Consider the following 11,298-nt stretch of genomic DNA (forward strand, 5'->3'; position numbering starts at 1 on the left):
ATGTGTGTTACGTCTGTACAGCCGCTTGTGACTGTAGACGATTTATTAAAGGACAGGAAACGTGAACAAGTTCAAAAGCGTAGCCCAGGCGTTGGAGTCACTCCTGGCCAGCGTTCGACGCCAGGCTCGCGCTCGTGCCACAGCGCCAGTGCCCCGCGCGCACTTCGTTAATGTCGTCTTCTAAGGCGACATGTCACTCTTCCTCCCTTAGACGAAGTCTCCATAGCGGTCTGGAGGTCGCCTAACCTCTGGTGGTCGCAGTTGCCGAGTGGCCACTGCCTGTGACGTCGACGGTTGCGAGGGAGTGTGATCTTGCATCTCGGGCGATTCAGGCGGTTGAGCAGCTGAGCTCGATGGCGTCTCTTCTGGCGTTGCGTCCAAGAGATCGTCAGCTGCGCTCCAATCTGTCCGCGATTGGGTTGTTTGTCTGGTCTGACTCGTTTTCCTCATGTGATTGAGGTGACGCCGAACCTTTCCTTGGTCGCTTTTTACAAGCCAGGATCGTGGTCCGACGCGGCGCAGTATTTCGCCTTCAATCCAATCTGGCTTTTTCAAAAACTGCCGGATAAGCACTCTATCCCCTATAGCGAAGCGGCGTGATTTTTGCAATGCCTCCTGGCTCTCAGGACTTCGCTTATCCGTCTCCCGCTTAAGAAGATCGAGAGGGCAGAGCAATTCTCGTCCGAACATCGCTCTCGCCGGTGTCATACCTGTGGTAGTGTGTATTGTCGTGTGCTGCCGATACAGAAATCTTGCAAGTCGGCACTGTATGGACTTGTCTGCATCTTTCAACAGCGCTCTTTTCAGCTCCGCCACATAGCGTTCTGCCTGGCCGTTTGTTGCCGGATGATATGCTGGTGAGGTTGCAGCCTGTATGCCGTTCGACGCATAGAACTGCTTGATCTCGTTGGAGATGAATGCTTTTCCGTTGTCGGAGATGACCTTTCGGGGAATGCCGAACGTTGCAAAGAGGCTTCGGAGCACGTCGATTACAGCCGCGGATGTTGCTTGTGTCACGTGCCGGACTTCCACCCACTTTGTGTATGCGTCCACAACAACTAAGTAGGTGCGTCCGAGTAGTGGCCCCGCGAAGTCAACGTGCACCGTGTTCCATGCTGTCTGGGGACGGTCCCACGTAGGAATAGGAGCTTTGGGTGGGCTCTTTTGCGTTGCTTGGCATTCACGGCACTGTCGCACCGTTTCCTCGATCACCTTGTCCATTCCGGGCCACCATACGTAGCTCCTTGCGCACTTCTTCATGGCTACCATGCCTCTGTGACCCGCATGCAGAAGTGCCAGAACACGGGATCGTGCTGAGCTCGGTATGATCACTCGGGATCCAAGTGTGATGCACTCGCGCTGTAGTGCTAGTGCGGTCGCTCGTCGTCGGTAAGGAGCAAACTCATCTCCAGTGAGTTTCTCCACTGTACCATCCTGCACTGCCTTGTACAACCTCTGCATGATGCTGTCTTGTTGTGTCAGGCGTGCTATCTCGGCAGCAGTCAACGGAGGTCTCGATAACGCTTCGAACAATAGTACGTCACCTGGAGGCCAGGGTTCATCGAGACGTTCTTGTAATGGCAAACGGCTCAACGCATCCGCGTTTTGATGGTTCTTGCCACGCCTGTAGATTATGCTGTAGTCATACGCCGATAACTTGATGCACCATCTGGTCATCCGTGGAGAAAGGACTTGAGCCGTTGGCTTTTGTGGACCCAGTATGCCGAGCAGTGGTTGGTGGTCAGTGACGAAAGTCACCTTTCTTCCCGCAATATACTTGTGGAACTTGTGGGCTGCAAACACCACAGCAAGGCCTTCTCTGTCCAATTGAGCATATTTGCGTTCTGCCGGCCCTAGCGTCCGAGATGCAAAAGCGATTGGCGCCTCTCTATTCTGGTCATCACGTTGAGACAGAACAGCTCCTATGCCATATGGTGAAGCATCACAAGAGACAAGAAGCTCCTTCTGTTCGTCGTAGTGTGCCAGTACGGTCTGACTGAGCAGCAATGCCTTAAGCTTGTCAAAGGCTTCTTGATGCTTTGTCTCCCATCTCCACGTGGCGTCCTTCTGAAGAAGCTGGTATAGGCAGCTGGCAACTGTTGCCCTGTTCTTCAAGAATCTGTCGTAGAAAGCCAGCATTCCGAGAAATGATTGAAGCGCTTGTTTGCAGTTTGGTGCTGGAGCGTCCGTTATGGCTCGAACTTTCTCTTCGTTTGTGTGGACGCCTGTCTCGTCGATTCGGTGTCCCAGAAAGAAAACTTGTCGCACCGCAAAGCAGCACTTGTTTTTTCCGAGGCGCAGATTGTAGTTTAGTAGCCTCTTCAGCACTTCTTCCAGTCTCTCGGCGTGTTCCGTGGCGTCTTTCCCACTGATGATCACGTCATCTAGGTATGCGCACACGCCTGTGATGCCTGACAGCATTGTCTCCATAAAACGTTGAAAAATGGCTGGGGCTGCAGAAATTCCGAAAGGCAATCTCTTGACCCTGTATAGTCCCTTCAGCGTGTTCAGGGTCAATATCTCTGCTGTCTCTGGCGTCACGTGAAGTTGCTGGTACGCTTGTGCTAAATCCAGGGTGCTGAAGACCTTGCCTCCCCTCAAGTGGCTGAGCACTTCATCAGTTGAGGGAAGTGGGTAGTCTGCCTTCTTTGATACCTGGTTCACTGTGCAACGGTAGTCGCCGCATATTCGCAACGAGCCATTCTTCTTTCGAACCAGTACGAGAGGCGTTGCCCAATCCGAATGCTGTGCTGGCTCGATTATGCCTTGACTTTGCAGTCGATCCAATTCTGCTTCTACAGCTGACCGGAGCGCGAAAGGAACCGGCCGTGCTTTTAGGAACTTTGGTTTCGCTCCTTCCACGAGGTCTAGTTGTACCGCTGGACCGATGTGTCCTGATATGTCCTCGTCGAATACAGATTGGTACTTGTCGAGAAGCTTCGAAACAAGTTCATCGCCGGATACATCATTGATGCCCGTGATCTGTATACCCAGGTGAGGAAACCAGTTTCGTCCAAGGAGGTTACAACCTGCTCCCTTGATGACAACAAGTGGTAGTGTCATGGTTTTGTTTCCGTGCGTAACAATCACCGTTGCACATCCGAGAACTCGAAGAGACTGTCCTGACCATGTGCGTAGGAGCATGTTGTCGGTCTGAAGCCGTGGTCGATCATCTGTCCACGTAGCTTTGAACGTGACCTCACTGATGAGTGTGCAGGCTGCACCCGAGTCGACTTCAAAATCCAAGAACTTGCCATGTACGCGTAGCCGAGTCATGACCTTCTGTGTGCTGAACGCGTTGGTTACGGTGTTGAGCTCGTAAAGGGCCACGTCTGATGAGTCCTGCTGAGTCGACACTGGTGCTGAGGCAGCTGTCGAAGTTCCTTGTTGGGGATATTCGATGCTGTTGCTCGTTTTTGCTTCTTTCCGCTTTTTCAGACAGGCTTTTTCAATGTGTCCGCGTTTCTTGCAGTAGTTGCAGGAGACTGTCTGGAACTTGCAAGTGTCCGGATTATGTAGCGCGTTACAACGCCAACAGCGTTGTTTCTTCTTTTGGGCAGAGGCACTAGAGTGACCTTGGTTGTCTATCTTGCATGTGCTTATGCAGGATTCGTGAAACTCTTTAAATTCGGTTTTCACGCGTTTCTGGTCTTCGATGGCGTTTTCAGCTCGCAGTGCAAGGTCGAAAGCTTTCTTGAACGTCAAGTCCTTTTCTGCGAAGAGCCGTTGCTGGACCTGCTCGTTCCGAAGACCGCAAACGAAACGATCACGCAGCATGACGTCCATAGGCAGCATTGTCGGATTCGCTGCAGTGTCTGCGCTTGTCCCGAAATTGCAATCTGCTGCTAGCTTCTTGAGCGCCGTGACGTAATCACTGACCGTTTCGTCGTGCTTTTGGTCACGTCGCTGGAATCGTGCCCTGCAGAAGACCTCAGACGGTTGTGGATCGAAATGAGCCTTGAGCATCTTGACTATGTCCTCGTAGCTCACTTGGTTGGGCTGCTTGGGTTGAACGAGGGCGCAGACGATGTCATAAGTCTGTTCCCCGCACAGCGTTAGCAGATGAGCACGTTTCTTCGATGCGTCCGTAATCTCGTTAGCCTCGAAGAAGAACTGTAGCCTCCCATACCAGGATCTCCAGGAGCTGGGGCTGCCGCTGAATTCGGGTAGCCGACCGAAGTCGGGCGTCGCCATGTTATTTCCTTGACGTCGGTGGAGTGCCGATGAGTCGATCCAGTCTTCCTCGTCGCCAACTGTTACGTCTGTACAGCCGCTTGTGACTGTAGACGATTTATTAAAGGACAGGAAACGTGAACAAGTTCAAAAGCGTAGCCCAGGCGTTGGAGTCACTCCTGGCCCGCGTTCGACGCCAGGCTCGCGCTCGTGCCACAGCGCCAGTGCCCCGCGCGCACTTCGTTAATGTCGTCTTCTAAGGCGACATGTCAATGTGGAAATATATGAGCGCACACGGTTGAAGGAAAAGCACTTGACAGGAAAGACGCTCCCTGTAAAGCGCTTTTCTTTCTACCTTGTGCGCTCATATATTTCCACATTACCCTGGTTACATGCTCATGCTTCTTAATGAGAAGCATGAGCTGTGGCTTTACCACAACGTTTAATTCACATGTCGCACGTTGGGCCTCGTATGATAGTGGTAATTGAAGAGTGTCATGAGCGGTTAAATGCGTTTCGCAATGCGTTAGTCACAGTGGCTGGGCTAGAAACCACAGGCGCTTAGAGACGTCGCCACAGAAACCAATGTGCCTTTGGAGAAACTCCCGCCGAAGGCAGCTTTCGCTCCGGCGAACGCGCTCTCGAAGTCATTGACGCCGCATTGTTGCAAGCGTCTGGCATCGCAAGAAAACTTGGCAGAAACTGTTGTGCGTGGGCTCGGTTCCATGGCTGCGACGAGGTCACTCACAGCCAATGGCGCACTTTCTTGAGAACGCCGCAACTGATAACACAGCTAACGGAGATCGCTCCTGACACCGCTACCGAATGAATTTTCGTTTCTCTTAGCTGTTAACGCATTTCACTGCAAAGCGCAAGGACAGGTAGGTTAGCCACTTCTCACACCGGCTGGCTGCCCTGTGATGAAGAAAGGAGTAAGCGAAAGAAAAAAATGATGGGCAGGAGAAGTAAAAAAAATAAGTGGAAATAAAAAAAGAACAGAACGCTACGTGACATTGCTTAAAGTCTGTCTGTGGGACTAGTCCACAGAAATGGTAGGAACGTTCTTAAGGACCCTTGACACCACATTTCGAAACGCGAGATGCTTGTGTTGTTTGATGGTCCTGCATGCGGCGACACCTCTTACTGACTAGTAGTGGTGAGCCATAGCCTCCTATATTTTTTTGTGCCCGCGCATTAGCGCTAAATACATACGCGCCATCCGTCCCTTATAGTTTTGGCGCTCGCCGCCAGATGCCGCACCGATCCCATAATAACAGCAGACGACGCGGCCTATGCACGCTTGCGTTTATGACGGTCTAGAAACCGTCTACATTGCATTGGATTATGCGTATACGTTAAGAAGTGCGCACACACCAAATTTTTAACACAAGCACTGTATGCAGAATGCAATGTGAGCTTTGTTATTTGATTTCGCGCTCAAAGCTTGAGCACTTTTCGAGACAATGGTTTGACATGAAAATCTTTTGCCAAGTCGTGTTTGTCAGTCACACTCGTCGCGAAGTTCAGAAAAAGTGGGCGGAGAAACTTCACGAGCACAACCTCCAAAAGTTTTTTATGATGTCCCGGGGTCGAGCACTTGAGTTTGTCACGTTTCTGTAGTATTTGCGCGGCGTTGTCAACGGCAGCCTTCAGTGGCTGATTCATCTTTCTCGCTCTTGCGAGGAAAACTTCCGCGTAATTCTTTAGAGAATTTAGAACCATTACGAGCTCAGTTGACGGATACAGGAGTCCACCTCTGTCCTGGTGCCTAATTAATGCATCCGATGGCGCAGAGGTGTTTGGTTTCTGCCACCAATACTCTAACCGTCTCTTACTTATTTCAATCGCGGGTGTGTTCAGCTTTCCATTGTTGTCCCTAAAACCCAAGGCTTCCTGTAGGCTCGTGCCCAAACGTACACCTGGGTGGATATCTCCACATTCAATCAGAACATGCTCCGCCGTTTCCTTATCTTTCCCGCAGCATGTGCATTGTTCTTCTTCTTTACTGAATCTTGCTTTATAACTACGCGTTCTAAGGCAACCCGATCTCGCTTCAAACAGTAAAGCGCTTCCCCTTGAATTATCGTAAAATGCCTCCCTCCTTATTTCATTTTTGCCCTTTCGGTAGTTACTCAAAGCCGGTTTTTTCTCCATAGCTGCCATCCATTCTCTCGTTTTGCGCCTCGGCGCTCCGCCAGGAGCGCTCGCATCCCATAATAGCTCGGGGGACGGCGCTGAGGGACCGACCGCTCGGGCACAAAGTTATAGAGGAGGCTATGGGTGAGCATAGCCTAGAAGATATTTTAATTTGGTTTTAAAGAAAGGGTGCATGCATTTCTGAGTATTTATGAGCAATCGACATTTTCCGTGATTTGACGTAGACTGCGACTCCCTTTGTGGCGTTGCATGGTCAACATTTGCGGGGCGCGCACAATACCCCGACTGACACCCGGCGAACACTATTGTTCGTCATGCCCCGCCGTGGTGGTCTAGTGGCTAAAGCACTCAGCTGCTGACCCGCAGGCCGTGGGATCGAATCCTGGCTGCGGCGGCTACATTTTCGATGGAGGCGGAAATGTTGTAGGCCTGTGTGCTCAGATTTGGGCGCATGTTAAAGAACCCCAGGTGGTCGAAATTTCTGGAGCCCTCCTCTACGACGTCTCTCATAATTTTATGGTGGTTTTGAGACGTTAAATTTACATATCAATCAATTATTGTTGGTGACCTCTCCCGATCTGCTGTAGGGCTGCTCTCAAAGTTGTTTTGGCTGCTTACGCCAGGAATGCTTTTTTTTTTCTGAATGGGGACACGCTCAAAGCACACATATCGTTTGCAGTGTACAGGTATCCCGAAGGAGCATGGCCACTAGCGTGAGTCTCGTCTTAGCAAGCCGCAGGGCACGCGTTAATCGTCGCCGTGGCGAGAGCACAGTACTGCTCAAGGTCACAACACTCAATTGTCCGCGGCAACGCCAAGACGCTTTACAACCCGTTGCAAAAGGCGCGGCGGGAAAGCAAATGGGCTTATCCACGCCACGGGCGAGAGGTACTACACAAAGTGCTGCGAGCGTGTCTCCGTGGTAAAAGTGATTCACGGAGACGCCGGGACAAAGGGCCCGGTTGCTCGAGCTAGGGCAAAGGCGCTCACATTGGCTTCGGAGAGATACGGGTCGGCGTAGTCTGGCCACGCACTAGGACACCGCACCGCTCTTCGGCCTAGCGTATGAAGGAGGGACGCCAGAAGGTAAGCGTTTACCACGGGCGCAAGGCGCCGTTGGGGAATTCCGAACGAGGCCAAAACAAAGGGAACCGACGGACGGAAAAGAAATGCGTGCTTACCCCATGTCATCCCTAAGAGGTTTTCTCTCGCTCCCGACGTGTGCGTGCGAAACGTCCCGAAAGACTCTACGCATGGCGCCACAGCCAACATCCGCTACCGGGTGGCAGGGGTTAAACGTCACTCCCCGCTCTCCCAGCGTGGCAGACCAAGGAGGAGGGGAGTCATGTCGGGACATGAGAACACAGGAAGAGGCTGCAAAGCCCGCGCAAAGGCGGTCGGCTAGCCTCGATTCCCACACGTTTCATTCTTCACCGCACGTGGGTCCCCCAATTTGAAAACAGTCTCAGGCGCTGCTCCGTTGTGGGGCGCTACTTTCTTATGGTATTTGGGTGGGCGTTTCGCATAATACAAAATAATTCTAAATTAACACCGTTAACATTTAATATACGATGGGTTAGAGCATTTACAATATAATTTCGGCATTACCAGACGCAAAGCTGCAAAGTACTGTAAAAAAACTTGAAAAGAAAAGTTTCCCTGTAGAGCTTTAGAGCTTTCCGTGCCGAGGAAGGTTTCAGCCAGTGTCCTGAAACTTTTCCTCTGACAACGGAGGATTGTACAGTCTATGTAACACTTTGGACAGTTCTTTTCTTGGTGCATAAAAGCGAAGGCACACATACAGATGATGTGCAATTGCTGAGTGGACGCTGCTGCGCCATATGTGGCTCGGGGTGGTCTTCACGAATGCTTACTCGTTTCGCATCGGAATGGCCAGTAGCACACAATGTGATAATTGTAGTTGCGAGTATTCAAAAAAGAATGTACTCAACTGCGTCCGAGGTGCCCCAATAAAAGTTTTAGAAAAAAATACATGAAACGTTCAGTGCGTTTTTCTGAACAGCAGAGTTGTTAAGCGTTTTCTTAGGCCGGTACACGTCACAAAAAAAAAACTAATATAAGTAATGGGTGTCAGCCACACACACACAAAAGAAAACGGGCAATCCGAGTCATATTCTTGATGAGGCTAGCGAAGTGACACTCAGGCAAATGCCTATTCCTACTTACAGAGTCGAGACTAATTAGGCATATTGAAACCAATCAATCAACATTTGTGCTAATCAGGGCACACTATAGTTAAAACAATTCAATTGTTGTCGGATTGAACCAAGTCCACCTGATTATGTGAGCTTTCATTAGCAAAAAAAATTCCGCCATATCCACGAAGTGAATGATGATGAGTGGGCGAAGCTCCGGAGGTAAACCTGGTAAACCATGAATCCTCTGTACATTTTGCCCACTCGATTTTATTACATCGCTCCCCCTAGCGTACGTCGCCGCACTAAATCGAACGATTGCCTTCAACCAATGACACGCGCCATATGTGACATCATTCCTATTTTATAAGATCTCGCGTCTTTCATCAACTACAAGTACCGCTTTCTAGTTTATAACATCTTGCATCTTTTCATCATCAGCTACAAGTACCACCATCTAGTAAACACTACAAGAACTAAACGAGAGGTGGCTACATACAGGAGACGGTACCGCCATCTAGTGAACACTGCAAGAACTAAACTAGAGGTGGCTACATACAGGGGACGGTACCGCCATCTAGTGAACACTGCAAGAACTAAACTAGAGGTGGCTACATACAGGCTACAGGGGACGCACAGCCCACGCCCTAAGGAGCTTCGCCCCTAAAAATTTATTAGTAAAAGATTATATGAGGAAAGAAGTACGTATACATAGGACAGGTAGTTACCGCGGAGCCGAACCCCGAGATTTAAATAACTAGAAAGCATGGGATGGAGCACATTCGGCAAGCATTCTCAAACCATGACTGGTAGATTGTCACTGTCTCTCAAGAGGAAGGTATGTAATAGCTGCATCAGATCAGCCACGTGACAGCGGATGACGGATGGGCACTTGCTCGAATTGAACCATATCGCCCATGGTCGAGAGAGAGGTCCATGCGCTGCCGAGAAACAAATAACGTCTCGCTATCCAGTGCTCTTGCTGCCCGTCTTGAGTGAAGCGTCGGCCGTGTGGTTCCTCAACAAACCACCGCAAAGCCCTGGTAAAAGTCGCAAGGTTGTATGCCACTGGTGACTCGCATTTTTCAAGTCGGAATGAATAATTTACATTTACACACACGCGTATAGCCGAGTCATAAATGGAGGCGGATGAGAGAAAAGATGCACAAACGTGGATTGAGGGAACCTCAACCCCTTTAGTACAGTATGGCTGCATAAGCTAGAGTACACAATGAACTTTCTATAAAACGCTGATAGAGTGGCCATGAAACATCACAGTCGTACAATACACAGAGAAAACAGAAAACGTTTTCGCAAGTGACTAGACTACTAAGATAAAACGGCTATAAATTGAAAGATAAGTACCCTAAACCGTGCAAAAACAAAAAAGAAATTATAACATGAATTGTTCGTCCCGTGAAGAAATCAGAAGGTTGAGAATAAAAGCAACTCCATTTGCCACGCATAAATAGGAGGAACTTCCAGCCGAATAGTGATAAGGTAGCTGCTGAATAGTAGCTGAGGTAGAAATGCTGCTAAGGTAGTTAGTTTACACGTAACGACATCTTCATTACGCCGGAACAAATAAGATTGCGATTACTGGAAGTGGTACCATGTAAAGCAAAAAAAAAACGTGCCTGACGTTCCCATGTAGGAATTGGTATGACACTAATGTGAAACATCTTACAAATGTAGTTTCATATTTATCGAGCATTGTTTCAGCAACACCAACAAATTGCAATTTCACGTTGAGAACAGCAAGCAGCTCTAAACTTGCAGGGCGCACCTCAAGCAGAAAGAACGCACGAAATAAGAATACGCAGGATGAGCGCGGAATAACAACTTTCACAGCTCGACACTTAAAGCACGCTGTTCAAACCGGTAAAATGACGCGCGAAACGAACGCACAAGCATACACAGGACAAGCGGGAACAAGTGTCACAATTCTTCGGGTGCCAGCAGCATGCTCCTCTCATAAACAAGGTCGCGGCAGCGCGCGAAGTGACCTTCGTCCTCTCCCAAACTACGAGTCTGATGAGCACGCGCGCAGGCGTGACCACGCTCTGTGGAGGCGGGGCTTCATGGTGGCATCGACCTTTACATTGCACCCAATGCGAGTCCATCTGGTCGCGGTAGCGTGCGAAGTTACCTTCGTCCTCTCCCAAATTACGAGTCTGATGAGCACGCGCGCAGACGTGACCACGCTCTGTGGAGGCGGGGCTTCATAGTGGCATCGACCTTTACATTGCACCCAACGCGAGTCCATCGCGCCATGTCGCCACTGCTGAAGAAAATGAGCTAAAGTTTCGAAGCTCTGAGAGCTCCCTAATGGTGTGTGAGGCTCTGAGTACTTTCTAGTAAACAGGTGTGCAAAAATAAAGACAAGAACACAGAAAGATCAGACAGTGCATGTGTCCTTGTCCTTATTTGCCTACGCCTGTTTACCTTGAAGTATGTTGGGCTCCACCATTGAAAACATTTCAGATTGTCTATTGCCTTTTTACGAGTCCACCAAAAACAATCTTTTTTTCTCGCCATCAGCAATTCAAGATTAATTAAAGCCATTGTTCGAGACACCAGGTACAACAGTCGGGCCAGACCCCACATGCCGGTGTGTTGTCTTTTTGTCTTGATGAGTGGGCAAAATTTAAGTCGCGTCAGCGTCTCTATTGTATCCTGAAGGATTGGAGTTTCTCTCCCGGCTGCATATCGAAGTTTCATTGAAAAAAGAAAAGCTACGGGCGGATGCCACACAATGGCGTCGGATGATAAGGAGTTCCCCTCCGGCGTCTAGAAAAGGGGTGCGCCGGTG

At 49.8% G+C, this 11,298-nt stretch overlaps 1 protein-coding gene across 1 annotated transcript in view; it reads right to left on the bottom strand.

The window, feature by feature from the left end:
• LOC119165235 (cytoglobin-1) overlaps positions 1-11,298 on the bottom strand; it is a 137,293-nt gene that overhangs the window by 36,499 nt on the left and 89,496 nt on the right. The window lies entirely within an intron of this gene.

This window comes from Rhipicephalus microplus, chromosome 8 (assembly GCF_043290135.1).
Source record: "Rhipicephalus microplus isolate Deutch F79 chromosome 8, USDA_Rmic, whole genome shotgun sequence".
NCBI classification, from domain to species: domain Eukaryota; kingdom Metazoa; phylum Arthropoda; class Arachnida; order Ixodida; family Ixodidae; genus Rhipicephalus; species Rhipicephalus microplus.